The sequence below is a fragment of the Muscardinus avellanarius genome (assembly GCF_963383645.1).
Source record: "Muscardinus avellanarius genome assembly, chromosome: 9".
In the NCBI taxonomy this organism is placed as follows: domain Eukaryota; kingdom Metazoa; phylum Chordata; class Mammalia; order Rodentia; family Gliridae; genus Muscardinus; species Muscardinus avellanarius.
The window spans coordinates 107,124,085-107,143,084 of record NC_137795.1 but is presented as its reverse complement, the minus strand read 5'-3'; the positions used below and the strand labels follow the sequence as shown (position 1 = coordinate 107,143,084).

Here is a 19,000-nt window from a genome sequence, read left to right as displayed (position 1 = left end):
CCTTAACGTGTGTCTGTTATTTTTAAAGAAATGAAACCAGTCTCTGCTAACATCGCTCAGCTCAGGGACCTAAGAGTTTTCCTAAGTAAATGACATTGATCATCAATGCATCTTTGCTAGATGACGTTTTAAGATACCCGGAGACAGTTTTAGCAGGGTGCGTCTAATCAGGCTGAGCGGAGGGCTCTCTGGCCCGAACCCGCCTGATGAAATGGCTCTTCCTTCTTTATCGGCTGGTCCTCCAGGTTTATTGGTTTGCTCACTTGTGATTGTGGACTGACTCTCATATGCAGGCGCTTAAGTAAAGCAACCCTGGGTGTTTTTACTTTATTGATCTTTTTAATGTACTGGCTTCAGTATTTAAATGAGTTTGAGTTTGTTTCTTTAATGGTCTTTCAATAAAGCTGAAGACGACCTGGCTCCTTTGGCTATCACGGCACCGTAATGGCAGAAAAAGACTAATAATAAAAATGAACTCATTTTATGTGGTTGAAAAGGTTGCATTTCTATTGATTTGTACTGTAATATAGTTAAAGTCTCTGATGTTTAAAAAACCCCAGCTCAGCAAACATCCTTTTTAGTGTGGCTCCATCCATATTACTTAGCCAGTAGATTTTGGCAGCCATAACAATATTCAGGATGGAGTCTAAAAATTGGCATTATCGGAGGACTGATAACCACATCCTTCAATTCTGTTCCAGGTGAAAGAGCAGAGAGGTATGTCAGGAAAATCATTATGTAGAGAGTGACTTCAGAGTGCGGGGGAAATGCTACAGGTCTGTGCACTATTTCACGACCAGTTCTGCCAGCTCTAAAAGGCTGTTAACTTGGCTCCTTGGAAACACTAATGTTTATAAGTGTTTGGAGTCCGTTCCAAAAAGTGGAATGTGGAGAGGGCTGGCTGGGGGAATTTAGGAGAAGTTATGAGGAATGAAAAATAGAAAAAGCCAGGAGAAGAGAGAAAAAGGGAGAGGGAGAGAGAGAAGAGAAAAGGAGAAGAAGAATATTGTGGAGGAGGAAGAGGAGGAGGAGAGAAGAATAAGAGGAAGAAGGAGGAAGAGGAAGAAGAATAAGAAAAGAAGGGTCTCCTCTTTCTCTTGAGTGAGTGAGTGTGTGTGTTTGTGTATGTGATAACAAAATGGGCTGAGATTAATTTTGAGCCTAGAAACCTATTATATTTGGCTCTGGACCCTATCATGTGTTCAGGTCTACTCCAGAAAAAGTATGGCTGAGTGTGGATCATGCCCTTCACGATGACCCCGAATCCACCCCAACTCTCGTGCAGATCCCAACTCTTCCTCCATCCACCTTCTAGAGAGGGTCAATTTCTGACATTCTGCTAGGGCTCCCTCGGCAATATCAGGAAGAACGACTATCCTGCTGAAAGGACTGGGGAGAAGGAAAAACGCAGAGACGATTCCAGTAGGAAAGAAGTTTGGTCATTGTCCTCATCCTCTTCCTCCTCTTCCTCTTCCCAGTAATATTAGCATCTACCAGTTCTTGAAGGTCACATCCCACCTGAGATACTGACCACGTATCATTTCGGCTAATGTGCACAGAACTCTGTGGGCATATATTACTATCTACCTTGTTACACTCGAGGGAACTGAGGCAAAGAGATTAACTTCATTGTCTCAGCTGCTGAGTAGACAGCCCAGAGGTTGTGGGCTCCTGGGGGCCCTGCCTCTCCACTGAGCCGGCCTGGGTTCACACCAGGATGCCCTCGGCAGAGGCTCAGGGGACTCTGGGGAGTGGACGGAGGGCAGGGCACTCAGCGTCGTCCCTGGCTTGTGGGCCCTCTTCCCAATTTCACTTGCTTCCCCTTTCTCTACCTCCTGCTATGTGTGACCCTCTGGGGTCCATCGCTGGCAGCTGGACAGGTTTTCAGATTGCTACCCTTATTTGTAGTTTCAGCTCTGGGGAAGAAGCACGTACCGCTGGGGGTAATTCTGACTCTAACACCATTTTCTGCGTCAGGCTGGGGGAGCAGGCTGGCTCCCACTGTCTCCTCGCCGTGCCATCTCTGCTGGTGGCCCTGGGTGTCAGTGTCAGGAAGACTAGTCGACAGAGTGGCAGACATTCGCTTGACTGCTTCATCGATTCTCTTAATCCCACTTTCTTTTTGATGTCCCCCTTTTATCTTTTCCTTTGAACTATGAGCCCAGTCTCTTCTACCCATAAAGGCTTTTTTTTTTTTTTTTACAATTATCGTTTCTTCCAACCTTTTAATTGTATTTCTTCATCTTCATATTAGAAAAGGGTAATTCTTTTAGTTTGCTGAATGATGGTTGTGGAAGAATGCGAAGAAAGTATACCTCAGAGGGTAGCAGGGACCTATGCACGCTCAGATGGGCACGCTCAGGGCACGTACACAGAGCTCTTAGCTAGGAACTGGGTCCATTCATCTATCTGGCCGCTCGGTGTTATGCTTTGAGTTTAGAATGTCAGAGTGCATGTATTAAAAGCATGGTCCTCAGGGCAGCAAGGTTCAGACACGAGGCATGGCTGGTGGGTGCCTGGGGGCATGGCCCTGAGGACCATCTGTCCCTGGCCCCCTCCTCTCGCTAGAGCCGCAGCCCCCAGGAGCCGAATGCGGCTTCTCTCCACCACACTGTACTGCTATGATGTCTGCCTTGGAGCCAGCCATCTGTGGACTGAACCTCTGAAACCATGAGCCAACATAAACATTTTCTTCTCTAAATTTTTCTTGCTAGATCTTTTTGCCCCAGTGACAAAAATAATAGCTAATTTACTCAGCAAACCCTTCCTGAAGCTCCCGTGTACCCTGGGCTCAGGGACAGAGCAGTGTAGTACAACTCGCCCCCTCTCCCAGCACGGCAGCGGGGTTCCATTCACACACAGCCCAGGGTTTAATCCAGGTGGGTTTTAGCAGAAAACCACAACTGAGCTGGTTTGCAAGGCTGTTTCCCCTCCCTGCGCTTGCTCCTCGTTTATGTCTAACGACCACTAGAGGGCAGTTGAACACTAGCTCAGGACCGTCCTGGACTCCTGCCCATCGGAAATCGCCACACTCAATCCCTGTGCAGAATTCTCTCTCCACCCAGAAGGACGGCGTGCAGCCCTTCAGATCCCCGGGCTGCCTGTGGAGAGACATTTACTTTTCAGAGAAAAGATAAATTTATGTGAGATAGGAACCTGCTTTCTGTGCATAAGAAGCAAACCGCTCTGCCTATTGTACTAAAAAAAAAATCACTGGGAGAATTACAGTCTTTGGGAATGATTTTAGTACACTGCAGATGGATATAACAATATAATGCCTCACAGATTGGACTTTCGTTTTCATGCTAGACAAAATAGAAATCCAGGAACCTTATCTTCTTTCTTGAGAGATGATTTATGTACTTAATGTGCTTGGGGAGAAAAAAAAATGAACTCCCCACCCTTGGGCTTATAAGCTTCGGCTGTGTTCTGGAGGATGAAAGAGAGAACTGACATTTCAGACCTTAAACTGGATAGGAAATTGCATCGCGACCGCCTTCCCACTGAGCTGTAAGAAATGTAAAGCGAAGCAAACACATTTTTCTGGAGCGCAGGAATAGAAGTCCTGCCTAGCCGCCGAGTGCATAATTCATTTGCAGATGAAATTGCTTTAGGAAAGGAATGAAAAACTTGGAAGTGTTGACATATTCACTAGGAGTCTTTTTCTGTTTCGGATCACATGGGCTTGATGGGTCCGAACTGATTTTTTTCCTATGTCTTTCTGTGTAATTTTTGTGAATTACGGGAGAAACAGAGGTCGCGTCCTATAGTGAAAGATATGTAAGATACGGTGGTCCCAGCCCTGATGGGAACTGTTAGGATGCAGCTCAAAAGCCTCTGTAGGTCCTCTCCCATCCACTGTGCCCTCCCCAGGATGGTCTACTTCCCCTTCCTGTGTCTCAGGGCCTGAGTGGATGCTTGGATCCACCCAGGTACTGGGCTCCTGAATGCAGATCCGATGGTCTGCTCACTGGACTGGGCTCGGGGGCCACAGCCATGCTGGGTGCTGCGTCTATAGCAGGTGCCGAGCATACACCTGATGGGTTGGGCTGCAAATCAATGGAAGGGTGACTAAGTCCTGAAGACCCTGTTGATAATGACCCTGAGAATTGTTCTCTTATTTTTTGATTTTAAGGAAGGGAAGGGAATTGGGGAGAGAGCAAGGAAGAAGAGCAGCATTTTATTGGGCCATAGACTATGCCCAATGATTTTTGTATTTTCATTTAACACACACAAGCCCCATTAAAATAAGCGGCCTTGTTTCTGTTTTACCGATAAGAAGCAGATTTTATAACTTGCTGGAGAACATGGAGCTATTAAGCAGAGGAACCTGCTAATAAGAACTCTGTTTATTTATGTCTTAATAACGGTTTCTGAATTCAGCAGTCACAATCCATGGGGTCTCTGCCCAGCCCCCGGTCATCCTCAAGGGGACGTCTCACCTAAATGCCACGGTGTTGTTGCCAGTTCAAATCGCGAGGACTCTACTCTGCCATATCTCCTTTTTATTATTTACATGTTGAAAGGGAGACAGACTGCTGAGGTCTCTTCTGCAGAATGAGGTGGAGCAAGTTTCTACTCTCTGAAGAAAAGCCTGCTGAATACGCAAACGTGTCTTCCTCTCTCCGCACGGAAACTCCTTGAGGGTCAAAGGCCTATTTTGCTCATCCTTTATGTCGCGTTTTCTGCCCTGCCAACTCGCCACTCTCTACTCAAACGTCTTTCACATAGCGGATACTCAGAACCTCTTTGTTCTTCTCAAAGTTATTTTAAGGTTAAATTAATTTGGATTTTGTACTCCATATTGGTTGGTGGCCTTAAGAAAAGGTTTTGGTGGCCACCTGACTTCAGCCGGGTCAGGCTTAAGAAATGACTGCAGTTTGGAACTTTCCCAGCATGCGATGGGCTGGGTGAGGACAGGGGTGAGAGAGAGGTTCGTTTGGATGTCATCGGGTTAAATTCTTAGTGATCCTCAGATGGTTTTAAAGAGAAGGAAAGAGCATTGCTTATGGCATGGACTTGAACTACCCGGAGAGTGTTTTTCTTCATAGGCAAGATTTTTAACAGATCCCTCCACTGCAGCCTGGGAACTGGTCCATTCATCCTGGCTGCTAACCCCATAGGTGTACAGGTGAACTGGGTCTAAAGCTACAAGCTGGTCTGAAGATACTGGCAGAGAGAAGAATCCCAGGTTCTGATAGTTGGGTACCTTGTTTTCTCTTTCTACAGATACTTTACTCAACAGTCCTACTTCCTGCTAGTACCAAGTAATGCAAGCTTGCTCCAATACTTTTCCAAGGGCTAAAGACTCAGAGCCCAATCTGACACCAGAGGAGACTTCACAAAAGCTAATGAGAAAATGAGGGTTTTGATGTGCGTCTCAATTATGAAGAGACTTCTGTGGATTCATAGAAAAATAGAAGAAAAAAATGAACTTTGACTCATAAACTGGCCATGTTAGTAGCTGAGTTTCCAGCACATGCAACCCCCTTTCTTCTCTTCTCAGATGTCTTATATGGAATCAAACCACTGTAATGATACAGAAAACTAAGAAAATATCGATCTATGTTCCCCACAGAATCACGTATAAGTCGCCTTCCATTAGAGTGTGAAGTTAAATAGCCGTGGACTTGCTGAGAAACAGGTGGAGATTCTACAGGTTGGAGGAGTGGTCTGCGAGGGAAAGCATGAGGGTCAAAACAGCTCATCGTTATTCCTGCAATCGCTCGTCTGTCAAATGTGCTTGTAGTGCACAGCCCAGGCTGAGAGTTTATCACCCAGAGTAGATAAAAACTAAATTAGCCAAAGGGAGGATGCTACAGTAAATGTAATTTCAAGAGCAAGGCCTTGGGCCAGCTAGGTTAACTTTCTTTATTTGTTCCGACATCCCTAAAAGGATTTAATGCTTCCAAGCAGTGTTATTTTCTTTAATAAAGACTCGAACAACCCCTGATATTAAAATTTTCAGGAGTGTTTACATCTCTATGCTTTTTGGCATTGTTCTTTATTGGCAGAAAGTTCAAGGGTAATAAAAGCACACGATTTTAAATAACTCAGCCGAGCTCTGGTGTCTAATTTCAGTCTGGGCTTCAGGTTACAGTAGAAAAGGAAGGTGCTCCAATGGGGAGGTGGATGCTTAGGGTCACGTTCCATAAAGGACTTGAGATGGAGCTTGAACCGGGATGAACTGCTGTTTGCTCCAGCGTAAGGCCTTCAAAGTGAACCTCTTAGTTTTCTTTGATTATAAAAGTGAGGATTTTCTGACTCTCAGAAAGTGCTATTAGGTCATTTCCTTTAAGAATTTAAGTTACTTTTTTTTTTCCTAAAGAAGCCGTCTTGTAATTTAGTATGTTACAAAGAAATATAATATTTTCATAAATCATAGTAGGTTATGTTTCTGATCTCCTGTGGCCATGATTGTTTTAAAAGTTTTATATGGCCAGGCGTGGTGGCGCACACTTGTAATTCCCACACTTGGGAGGCGGAGACAGGAGGATCGCGCAGGTTCGAAGCCAGCTGCGCTGGTTTAAGAGACCCTATTTCCAAATAAAAATATAAAATAGGTCTGGGAATGTAGGCCTAAGGTAGAAGGGCTTCCAGGAACCCCAGTACCACCAAAAAAAAAAAGAAAAAAAGTTTTATATGATTTGTTTTAGAAAACTGAGATCACAGAGCTTAGACCGCTTTTCGATACTTTTTATTTGTCATCTAACAATATGTCATGCAATATGCTGCCGGCTTTCTAACTTGGTTTCCTACCACTCTGTTAGAGGAAGGGTCCTCATGGCATCCAGCCGGGCCAACGATCCATGTCCAATTTAAAACCAGGAATAGTGATGCACGCACACAAACACACACACACACACACACACACACGCACACACACACGCGCACGCACAATGGAATATTGTTCAGTTATAAAGAAGGATGAAATCTGGTCCTTTGCAACAAAATGGATGGAACGAGAAGATATGATTTAAAATAAGCCAGACACCGAGAGACAAGTACTACAGACAAGTACTGTGTGTTCTCACATATGTGTAACTTAAAAAAAAATTGACCTCAATGTGTAGAATAGTGTTTACTAGAGGGTAGGGAGGCAGGAGGGAAGGGAGAGTAGAGAAAGGCAGCTGGATTTGCCCAGGACACACCAAATGCATGTGTTGAACTGTCACACTGAACCAATTAAAATGCACATATGACATCTGCTGAGCAAAACCTAAAGAGAGGGTTTGCTCAGTGATGCAGTGCTTGGCTAGCATGTGCGAGAACCTCGATTCAGTTCCTAGCACAATAATTTGTGCATCTCTTCTCCTTCTTGACCTTTCAAAGCCTCAATTTCTACATATGAAAACTGGGTGCAGTGCATCTCCCTAAAAGAAGAGTGATCTACATAAAGTAAGAATGCAAAGCACCAAGGAAAGAGACTTGTGCCTAAGAGTCAAGAATTACTGCTTGTTTTTAATATAACTGCTCCTACTGATGTTATTGGCATTATTATTATTGCTTTAATAGGCAAGTTTTCTTTTTCTTTTTTCTTTTTGCAGTACGGGGGATGGAACCCAGGGGCTACACAACCAGCCCTATTTTTTATTCTTTATTTTAAAACAGAGTCACTAAGTTGCAGAGGGCCTAAGTAGCTGAGGCTGGCTGCAAACCTTCAATCCTCCTCTCTCAACCTCCCAAGTACTGGGATTACAAGCATGTACCACCACACCCTGCTAAGTTTTCTTAAATTAAGTTGAGGTGGAATTCCTAGAATCTTTTAAGAATACTCTTGAGATTTTTTTTTTAAACAAAAGGATCTTTTTTGGCAAAGCTAACAACTTAAAAAGCAGCTCTATCAACTTCTTTTCCTAAGGAGACTGCTCACATGCCACTTTTTTTGGCTTCCCAGTGGCAGGTGGCATTCTTTAAGCCACAGAAAAGGCTGTCTCATCACCCTCCCTATCACCAGAAAAACAAAAACTAAAACAGAAACAAAATGAGGCCAAAACAATTTATCAGCGCACAAAGCTCTACTTGGTATCCCCTCTGTCACTGTAAGGAACTCCAGAGAACACATGTGTCTCAAAGACTTACTTTAATGTAAACATTGAGAAAGTTTTCAGGAGGAAGCTTGGTTTCCTTGCCTGTTTGGAAGACAGTGAAGAGGCAACTGGAAAAGGAGTCTCTCCTCCTGGGTTCTAGAGAAGATCCTGTCGCTTGGGAGGCCTGGGGTGCTATTAGTCACCCTGAGTATCTTAATTTCGGCTTCACATTCATGAGATGGGGATAATAGCTGTTCCCATCTCATAAGGCTGAGAATATACTTTCAATATAGGAAAGCTCTTCTGTCTGTATGAAGTGTTTTGAGCACTGTGTAACATGATTACTAAGGCCCTCCAATCCTGGGAGATATTCTCCTGGCTTGAAGAGTTTACTTGAAACACAACCCCTAAAGCGAAGCAAATAAAACTGAGAATCCAAGTTTAAAGGCTTCTGTGCAGCAAAGGATATAGTCAGCGTCTGAAGAGAGAGCCTACAGACAGGATTTTTTTTTTTAACAGATATTCCTCTGATAGAAGCCTAATATCTAGAATACATAAACAACTCAAAACACAACACCAAACAACAACAACAACAACAACAACAATAACAAACAAATAACACAAATAAGGAATGGGCCACTCAAAAGAAGAAGTGCAAATGGCCAACGTGTATATGAAAAAGTGTTTGACATCACTAGCAATCAGAGAAATGCAAATCAAAACTACCCCGAGATTCCATCTAACTCCAGTTATAAAGGCAACAATCGAGAATACAGACAATACTAAAACCTGGAGAGGATGTGGGGAAATAGAAACGCAAACACGGTTTGTGGTGCCGTAAATTAGTACAACCCCTTTGGAGATCAGTGTGAAAGTTCTTCAAAAGACTAGGAACAGAACCATCACTTGACCCAGCCATACCATTCCTTGGTCATCAAAGGAATCGATGTTAGATTATAGTGATATATGCATTTCCATGTTTACAGCCGCACAATTCATAGTTGCCAAATACTGGAACCAACCTAGGTGTCCGTCAACAGATGAATGGGTAACGAAAGAGTGTGGTCTATACACACCAAGGAATCTTGCTCAGCCATAAAGAATAAAAGTTTGTCATTTGCAGAAAAAGAAAGTGGATGGAGCTAGACGACATTATGCTAAGTGAGAGCCGCCAGTCTGAGAACGTCAAGGGTCGTATGGTTTTACTCATATGTGGAAGCTGTAACAAAATAGGCAGCAAAAGGGATTGAGTTAAAGGAGGAAAGAATATAGTAAAACAGTGAAGGGGCTGGGGAGGCGTCTGGGGAAGGGGAAACGAGGATTGAGGAAGGGAACAGTTTAAACGCAGTTATGTCTACACAGTGTTTTACTACCAATCTCACTGATATGTATGGGGGGGGGTATCTAGAAGGAAACACACCCAGCGCGGGATGCTTGTACAGCTGTTATTACTTTGAATCTCATGATATATAATTACATCGCACCAAATATATATAAAAAAGAGAAGAAAAAAAAAGAAAGGGACATCTTAGATCAAACACTCTTTCACACGCAGCGACTCAGTTCCCTCCTGTCCATAAATGAATCAGGCCAATGGATGCACACTGCCGTGCTCAGAGCCTGTCACTGAATTGATTTTCAATTTGTTGTTAATAGCATTCCTTCTGTTATGGTTAGGCTCTACCCCTCCCCTTCCCCAAACTCACATGTTGAAGGCTTCGCCCCAGGGCGGCAGTGTTCAGGGGTGGGCCTTTGGGAAGTGATTGGATCCTGAGGGTGCCAGCCTTATCAGTGGGTTAACCCACTGAAGAATTCATAGCTTGCGAGCTATGGGAGGTGTTGGAATCTGCTGGAGGTGGGGCCTACCTGGAGGAAGTCTGTGACTGCGGTGAGCCCTTGCAGGGCTCTCTCTTTGCTGCCTGGCTGTTGGGTGGTGAGCACCCCCTTTCTATCACACACTCCCTACCATGATGTTCTGCCTTACCGCAGGCTCAGAAACAACCATCTAAATGACCACGGATGCACTGGAACCTCTGAAACCCTGAGCCAAGATAAACCTTTTGTCCCTTTAAGTTTTCTTTCTCAGGTGTTTTGTTACAGCAACAGAAAGCCAACCAGCACTATCCTTCTAACAGTTTTTGACAAAATTCTGCCTGTGCTCTGACTACAGATTCCATAGCACTTAACATGTATAAAGGACTGCGGGCCACGTAATGTTAGTGATTTTAGAGTCAGTATTTCTCCAGGTACTACTTTTTATCGTGCTTTTTCCAGCGGTGACTTTTCCTATCACAGGAAGGCAAGAGGGTTCAACTCATGAACGGTTCCTTCTCCTAGAGTCTCTTAAAACATTGTGCTTACTTTTGGAATATGCATTGTCCTGCCCCTGTCCCTGCTCCATAACAAATGTCTTCCCCGCCTTCCCCTGCCCCTGACATGGCAAAATCTCTCCTCCCTTCAAGACCTGGCAGGTATAGCACTGAATGATGATATCTTTTCTCAATAATTTCTGGGCATTAGTACAAATAACTTTTTATTGGATTATTTATATTTGGCACATGGTTTTCTCCATTAATTTCTGCTCAGCTGCAGGGAGGGTATATTTGTTTGGAGGAAGCCTCTCTTCAAGTAGGAATATCAGCATTGAACTGTTATGTGTGCGAGAAAGAAAGTTATTCTTCTAAGCCCCTGATATTTTTTGTTGTTATAGCAGTGAATAGAATTTCAATTTATACATATAAATTGGTACCTTGAGGCGGGGTACATCTGTAACAGAAACCCAGCACTGGCTTCGTGGTCAGATGGCAGGTGGTGTGGAGAGGGACATGAAAGGCTAGAAAGATGGAGAATGATGGGACAGAAACCCTCCCTGAGCCCCGGTTTTGCTCCCCATGGTTTTAGTACCATGCTCAGCTGAGATCCCAAACTATCAAATGGCAAATTCCAGAAATCATGCATCTGTAACTATGTGCCATTCTGAGTAACATGACAAGCTGGAAACTAGCTAGGGCCTGGGTTTATGTCTAGGAAAGAGTTGAGGATGTGTTTACAGGAAGTGCTCAGTTCAGAAGCCGACTCAGGTTTTGAGGGAACTGTGCCGGCTCAGGGAGCACAGGTCTGGTCTCCCAAAGGCGTGTGCGCGTGGAAGAACCCTCCATGAAACCCGTGTCTGCAGGATGGAGCCTACAGCTCTTCAGCTGTAGGGAATGCACTGCCCCTGGGGCCTTGACTCAGAGGAGCCTTTGCAGATCAGAGATGGGGAAGAACCTCCCAGAGGAAGGAGCCACAGAGGCCATGAGGCAACAGAAAAGATTTGGCCCATTTGAGAGACCCACTAATGCCAAAGGATGAGATCACGGCTTATAGCTGCAGGGAGTCCTCGAGTGCCTACCCAGCCTGATTTCATTACTGCTGGAGACCACAGAACTGTCCTGGCCTAAGAATATATCTGACACGGTAAGCTACCAAGATTTGGGGGATTATCTGCTATGGCAAAAAGTATTATCCTAATATTTACATTTTTCCCCTATCCCTAGCATTTAGCACACAACTTCTCTGATAATTTGGGGGATTCATATTCAATACATAGCTCAATTAGCAGTTGACACAACTGTTTTTATACGATTTGGTTGAAATTTTGACCAGTAGTAGGTAAGACATTATGGCCTCAGTTTTATTTCAAGTAATGAAATTCAGTGACTTTTTTTCTTTTTGAACAATTTGTTTTAGAAATTCCCAACGAAAATAATGGAAGTCATTTTCCATGTGGCGTAAGACCCTGGCAACATAATCCCCATTTGTTTCTGAGGACCTAGAATTATTTCTTAAGAAAGGCCCTATTTTGCTTGCAGAAAATCCATTAACTTCTTCTTGGCAAAGACAGGAAGGCTCTCCAGTTAGATGAGTGCCCGAATGACACATCTCTACCATCTGTTCCACTGATTATTTTTTTTTAGATAATATGAATTCTGAGTATCGGTGCCAGAGAATATCTCCCTCAACTCTGCTGTCTAACCTCCATCAAAGCCCCCAAACATCTGACAGCTATGGATAGTTGTGGATAAGGCACACACAGCATTCATTTTTGTTTTAAGCTAGTCTTATCCTTGGACCAGGATAGCAGAGCAGAGAGCCGCTGCTTCTTCTCTACCCTCATCCTCCTCACAAGCTTATCATTTCTTCCCATCCCTCTCTCTCTGCAGACGTGTTTAGGCAGAGTTCCAGTTTTCTAAAAAAATATACTTTTACTGGCGCACTGTCATCACACATCATCGTGAGGTTCCGTGTGATCCACGCGCGTAGTGTGACTCCCTCCTGGCGCCTTTCCCACTTCACACAGGGGAGTGAGACTGGTAGTGACCCAGCCCTGTATGGGCAGAGCGTTATTAAGCAGGGTCTTCATCCAGCCCCCTTTTATCCCTCCCCATGTCCCTCCCAAGTCTCTTCCTCTGTTCTACCGCTCTCCCTCCTCCTGTATCCAAAGTCGCTTTGTTTCTTATTTTTTCTTTAGTTTCCACAAAGGAGAAAAAACCGTGACCTTGAAGCTATGCTTGGCTTTCCTAGGGAGATGTGGCATCAGGTCCTGTAAAAGTCACATCTGTTGCAGCGATGCTGGGGGCACGGCCTGGTGCTTTTTCAGGGCCCACTGCGCACCAAGGAGGACAAACCGTCCCTGCATCTTAGGGAACGTCGGAACCAGCCCATCAACAGAAGAATGGCCAGCAAAGCTGGGGAGTACACACAGAATGGAGTTTTGCTCCATCAAAAAGAACAAAATTGCCAGGCGTGATGGCGCACGCTTGTAATCTTAGCACTTGAGAGGCTGAGCCAGGAGGATCGCACAGGTTCGAAGCCAGCCTCAGCTACTTAGTGAGGCCCTCAGCAACTTAGTGAGACCCTGTTTCCAAATAAAATATAAAAACAATGGGTCTGGGAGTATAGCCCAGAGGTAGAAAGCCTCTGGGTTCCACGCCCAGTAAGTGCCACCCAAACAAAACAACACAAATTATGTTATTTTTAGAAAAATGGATAGAACGAGAGGGTGTTATGTTAAGTGAGACCAGCCAGTGACAGAAAGTGAGGGTCGGTGTTTTCGCTCCTCTGTGGAGGGTAAAGAGAACAGAGGAAGCTAAAGTGCCTTCAGGCTGGGCGTGGGGGCGCACATTTGTGATCTCAGCACTTGGGAGGCTGAGACAGAAGGATCTGGGTTCGAGGCCCGCCTCAGCTACTTAGTGAGACCCTCTGCAGTTTAGTGAGACCCTGTTTCACAATAAAGAATAAAATCGGGCTGGGGATATAGTTCAGAGGTAATATGCCCCTGGGTTCAATCTTCAGTCCCACACAAAAAATTAAATAAATAGAGGGATTTTCGGCAAAGGGGCAGAGAGACCAGTGGGTTAGTGGAAGGGGACAGGGAGAGGGACGAGGGGAGGGAAAAAAGAGGCTGATGAAGGGAACAGCTCAGATAGCGCTATGTCCATATGTGAAGGCACCGCCACCATCTCACTAACATGTACGGGGACGTTTGGGTGCCGGTGGGAGGCGGAGGAGACACACCAGGGGCCGTGTGCGTGTGTCTGCATCACTTGAAACTCCACAATGCATCAGTAAAAGTTTATGGAAAAATGGAATCAGAGCCGGGCATGGTGGCACACACTTGTCATCCAAGCATTCAGGAGGCTGAGACAGGAAGACTGCAGTTTGAGACTAGACTCGGCTACTTAGCGAGGCCCGTTGCAACTCAGTGAGACCCTGTTTCAAAATAAAGAATAAAAAATAGGGCTGGGGGTAGAATGCCTCGGGGTTCCACCCCTAATAACACACACACACACACACACACACACAATTGAATTAAGGCCAGCAGGCAGTAACTGAGAGAGATGCTGTTTCAAAAGAAAAAAATAAAAGGAGGGCTGAGCACATGGGTATTGTTTTATTATTCACATGTTTTGAACTGTTTTATAACCACCACACCAAAAGCATATTCTCATTCCATGCCTCACCAGCCGGAGGAATGTATTTTGCGAGCATCCTTCTGGAAGTCTCTCTGCTAAGCCACGGTCCAGAGCCCGTGTCAGCCTTGAAGTGTGACAGGCCTGGGTTCAACTCCCCCGAACTCAACGGTGGCTGAGTCTATTCTGGAGCTTTGCTTTAACATCCGAATCGGGCCACGAAGGGCTCACGTTCCACACGTTGCAAGGGTTTTGTGGGGACTCACTGAGAGAGCGTGCGTGACGTGCCGGGCAGGGTGTCTAGAGCACGGGGAACCACGGGAACACGTGGGCCGGGCGTGTGTGTGACTTTGCAGAAGTGGGTCATGCTCCGCGCAGTTGTCCAGGTCAGGCAGTGGAGACCACGACATCCAAAATGAGGATGAGCCGGGCGTGGTGGCGCACGCTTGTAATCCCCGTGCTTGGGAGGCGGAGACAGGAGGATTGCGCTGGTTCGGAGCCAGCCACGCTGGCTTAAGAGACCCTGTTTCCAAATAAAAAATATAAAATAGGTCTGGGAGCATAGCCCAGAGGTAGAAGGGCTTCCAAGAACCCCAGTACCACCAAAAAAAAAAAAAAAAAAAAAAAAAAAAAAAGGATTATGTAGCCGGGTGTGGTGCTGCACGTTTGTAATCCCAGCATTTGGGAGGTTGAGACTGGAGGATCCTGGTTTGCAGACAGCCTCAAATCCTTAATGAGGCTCTCCATAATTTAGTGAGACCCTGTTTCAAAATAAAGAAGAAAAAGTAGGGCATGGGTGTAGGTCGGATGCCCCTGGGTTCCATGCCCAGACCCGCAAAAAAAAAAAAAAAAAAAAAAAAGAGGATGGTGTGTGGTAAGGAAGTCCTGATGCTCTAGAGGGACTGGTGCATTGTATGTTGATGGCAGTGCACTTGGGGCTATTAGGTTCAGAAGCCGGGGTGGTGCAGGCTTGTCATCCCAGTACTTGGGAGGCTGAGACAGGAGGATGGCAGATTAGAGGGCAGCCTTAACAACTTAGTGAACTTAGTGAGACACTCAGAAACTTAGCCCCATCTCTCAATAAATAGACAAACAAACACGCAAATAAATAACCAAATAAAAAGGCCCAGAGTGCAGCTCAGAGGTAGAACATCCCTGGGTTCAATCCCCAGTACAAGAAACAACCAGCCAATCAAACCAACTCAACAAACAAAGGAATGAACAGACAACGTTCAGAGCCAAAGTTTTTTTTCCGGGCTATACTCCCAGAACTACTATATATATATATATATATAAATTTTTTTTTTTTTTTGGAAACAGGGTCTCTTACGCCAGCGCGGCTGGCTTCGAACCAGCGCGATCCTCCTGTCTCCGCCTCCCAAGTGCGGGGATTACAAGCGTGCGCCACCACGCCCCGCCACAGCCAAAGTTTTGCACGCTGGCCCCTGGACAGTGCTGCGGTCTCCTCCCCTTGTCCCGGGGCCACACCTCTCCTGACTTTCTTTTCCTGTTTCTTCTGTGCTCCTCCTGAGCTCCCCTGCACGTGTGGTGGGGAAGAGGGACAGAGGTAGGAGGGAAAGGAATCCTGGGCAGCAGCAGGGACCGTGGCGGGAGGCCTTGCTGCTGCGGGCTGCGGCGCTGGTTTGTTTTCGCGCTAATCGGCCCGACGTGCCATGGCGTACAGGACCTCTTCACGCGCTCTGCCTCCTCCAGGTGGTTTACGTTTTGACTGGCATCGAGCCTTAAGCCATTATCCCTGCTGCAAGGCCAGTTTCCATCCGCGGGGCCACCCAGGGCTGTCACGGGCTCCCACTCACTCTGCTGTCTGATTCCTGCGAGCGCCTGTTCGTCATTATCTGCGCGGAGATGGGGCACTTTATTTTTTGGCAGCAAATGTTTCATCCAAGGTCAATTTCTCTCAAGTGCTCAGCACTGTTTCAGGAGGTGTGTGCTCAGGGAATGCAAATTAATTTGATGTTAGCTTTAGCCAAACCCGGCTTGAAGGTAAACCTGATTTTAAAAACACCATAAACACTGATAAACACCATCTAAATTCTATGCTGTTTGAGCAGGTGTAAAGGCATAAAGCTCACTTTAATTCCTAAGGCTCACTTCCACAGCATTTTCAAATGCAGCTCGGAATTAGCCTTGATTTTGTTCTTTGAATATAAGTGAGTTTTAATTTGAAATTAAGGCTCCTCGCCATTATATCTTAAGTGGGGTCTACTGGAAGAGGTCGAGAATATATGCATGGTCTGTGGTTTTGCTCCATTATAAACACACAAAACATGCTTATCCCGGAGAATGAGAAAATGCAGAAAACTCCAGGGGAAATAGGACCATTCACAACCCTCTCCCCTAGCAACAGTCACTACTGACGCTTTATCATATCTCTTCCCACATATTGCTAAGGGTGTAGAAGTTCTCAAGATGGATTGTTTAAGAAAGAAACTAGAGCGTTTTTTGGAGTTCTTCAGAATGACTTCTGCGGGGTCCTGTCTTCTCTTCCTCTACCATCTTCTACCCTCCTCCCCATTCTCCCTGCAGAGAAGGGGCTGGGCTGGCTGGAAGGGACCAGGAAAATCTTTCCCACCAGCAGCAGCTCATGCTGGAGGTCTAAACACATCCGGGGATCTCTCCCCGACTGCATCACTTCCTGCCACACTGCATCACTTCCTGCCACAAGATGGCGGGAGGCAGGGCCCTCAGGCATCTGTGGGTGGAATTCCCATAGCAGAAGCCCTTGCTTGCTGTTTGGAACGCTTCTGTCCTCTACCCCCCCCACCCCCCCCTTTGAGCATGGCCCATCCAGAACTTTCCATACCCATCACGACCCCTTTCTTTGGAGCTGTGCCTGTTCTCTTGGAGATTTCTCAACTCTCCACTCTACGTATAGGATTTTATCCGGGACTATTTATTATATCTCTTCCCACACATGGGCCACGGTTCCCCTTTCCCCATAGCAGTGAGCGAGTGACCAGTCAGAGTGTCACTGGGATCTGAAGACGAGAATCAAGAAGTAGTTCTCTTTCTTCTGCTAGCAGAACTGGGGGCCCAGGACTCCAGTGACTGTCATCGTGATGTGTGCGAGACGGAGCTCAAGTGAGAGCTACGCAACCCAGGCTGCAGAGGGAGACGGGGAAGAGATGGGAGAGACTCGGAAGGAGGGAGAGGGCAGGGAAGGGAGGGGGCAGAGATGCTGGACCAGGAGTATTTCAGTCTATGGTTTTAATTTTCCAGGACCCTTGAATTTTCTTTCCAAAGTCTTGGTTTTCTTTACCTTACATCGCATAATTTTGTGATTTTCTCTAGAAAATTTCCCCAATAAATTCAAATTTAATTTTAAATCTTTCTTTTTTCCTTCTTTCCTTCTTTCCTTCCTCCCTTTCTCTTTCCCTCCTTCCCTCCCTCCCTCCTTCTCTCCCTTCCTCGCTCAAAACATCTTGAATAATAAAACTCCATCCCCACCTCCCAGTCCTCTGGATTCTGGCATTTTGGACACTGAGATCTCTGGTTTCCTGTGCCCCCAGTTCTTAAATTTGCCACCCCTCTTCCCGAGTTAAGGTCAATCTCTAGTGCTTTGCAACAGAGAGTGAGGGTTAACCCTAAAAAAACTATGGCTGTGGTATCTTTAATGCTAATTGTTTAGTTCTTCTTAACTCTTAGCATTACTTTTGCAATGGAGATGGGTCAAGATAAGCCACTTTCAGTAACAGAGGTGACAGACTGGGTGGTTTGAAATAGAGAATGTCCAACTAAAAGCCGTCGAACACATTGTCCATGAAATGGCGTCAAGCCATCTGGCTCCTGGACTTGCTGGCTTTTCTGAATGAATTCGTTGTGGTTAGGGACAGGCACGATTTGCTCAGTAAATGATCTGCAGCACCTCGGGGTGCCAGTCTCTGTGCTGGGCTCAGGGACTCTGTTGGTCACTAGGAGATGACCTCATTCACGCCCCATTTGATAGATGGCATATCGAGCCATCTATCGTGACAACACAAAGATTGTGTTGTCATTTTTCTGGGAAAGACCTCTCCTTAAGATGCCCTCTAGCAATCACTGCTAAAGGCCACACACGAGCTTTAGATCAAGTTATGGATCTGACAGGCGCCAGCGCTCAGCAGAGACAGGGCTTGTGCCTCTTCTCTGCACCCCAGCTTCCCCCAGCACCCAGCTGCATCCTAAGGAGGCCTGAGAGGCTGCTGAGCCCTGCCACGTGGCACTGGGCTGTGCTGACAGGCAGCCTCCTCCTGCTGCTCTCTGTCCTGACAGGTATCTATTTTGAACTCCTCCTAGAGACTGTGGTGACAGCTCCCACCCTTGATCTTTGGGCTTTGTTCCCGGGGAGACTCCTCCTTCTGTTTTATTCATGGTGTCTCCCAGGCTGGGTTCTCCATTGTGAAAAATTGGCACTGGGGTAGGGGCGATAAATGAGCCTGAGATGAAACTCGAGTGTCATAATGAAACCGTCCCTTTGCGAGTGGCACGCCTCCAGCCAGAGCCAGAGATTCTGGGGGGGAAAGACTATGTTTTGAGGATTTTGAAGGCAAACCTCTGCAAAGGGAAAAATATGGAGTTATTCCTATTGTGGAGAGTTGTGAGACAAGCAGGTCGGCCAAACCAGAATGACCTTTGCTGGGAAACACGAGAAGCTTTGGACCTCTGAGGGTGTGGCCAGGACAGATGACACAATGGGTAGAACCGGAGGCCTGGTAGATGGTGAGGTGAGAGACGGGTCTCCAGGGGGGCAAGCCACCAACAGCATACACGGTAAATACTCTCCTGGAAAGATCTGCTTACCCCTGACTCTGCTAATGCCTTTCCTGTAAGGATTATAGTCCCCACTCCATAAATAGGCCTGTGTACTCACATTCAACCAACAGCAATTAAAAAATATTCTAAAATAAAATGACACCTGTGAGGAGCATGTACATCTTCTCATTAGTCCATAGACAATATAGGATAACAACCACTTACAGAGCATTTATATTATATCAGGTCTAATAAGAAATCAAGACA

The 19,000-nt window shown here is 45.9% G+C and overlaps 1 protein-coding gene across 1 annotated transcript in view; it reads right to left on the bottom strand.

Moving 5' to 3' along the window:
• CNTNAP2 (contactin associated protein 2) overlaps positions 1-19,000 on the bottom strand; it is a gene marked incomplete at both ends in the record, with an annotated part of 1,557,236 nt that overhangs the window by 142,799 nt on the left and 1,395,437 nt on the right. The gene's annotated exons all lie outside the window — the stretch shown is intronic.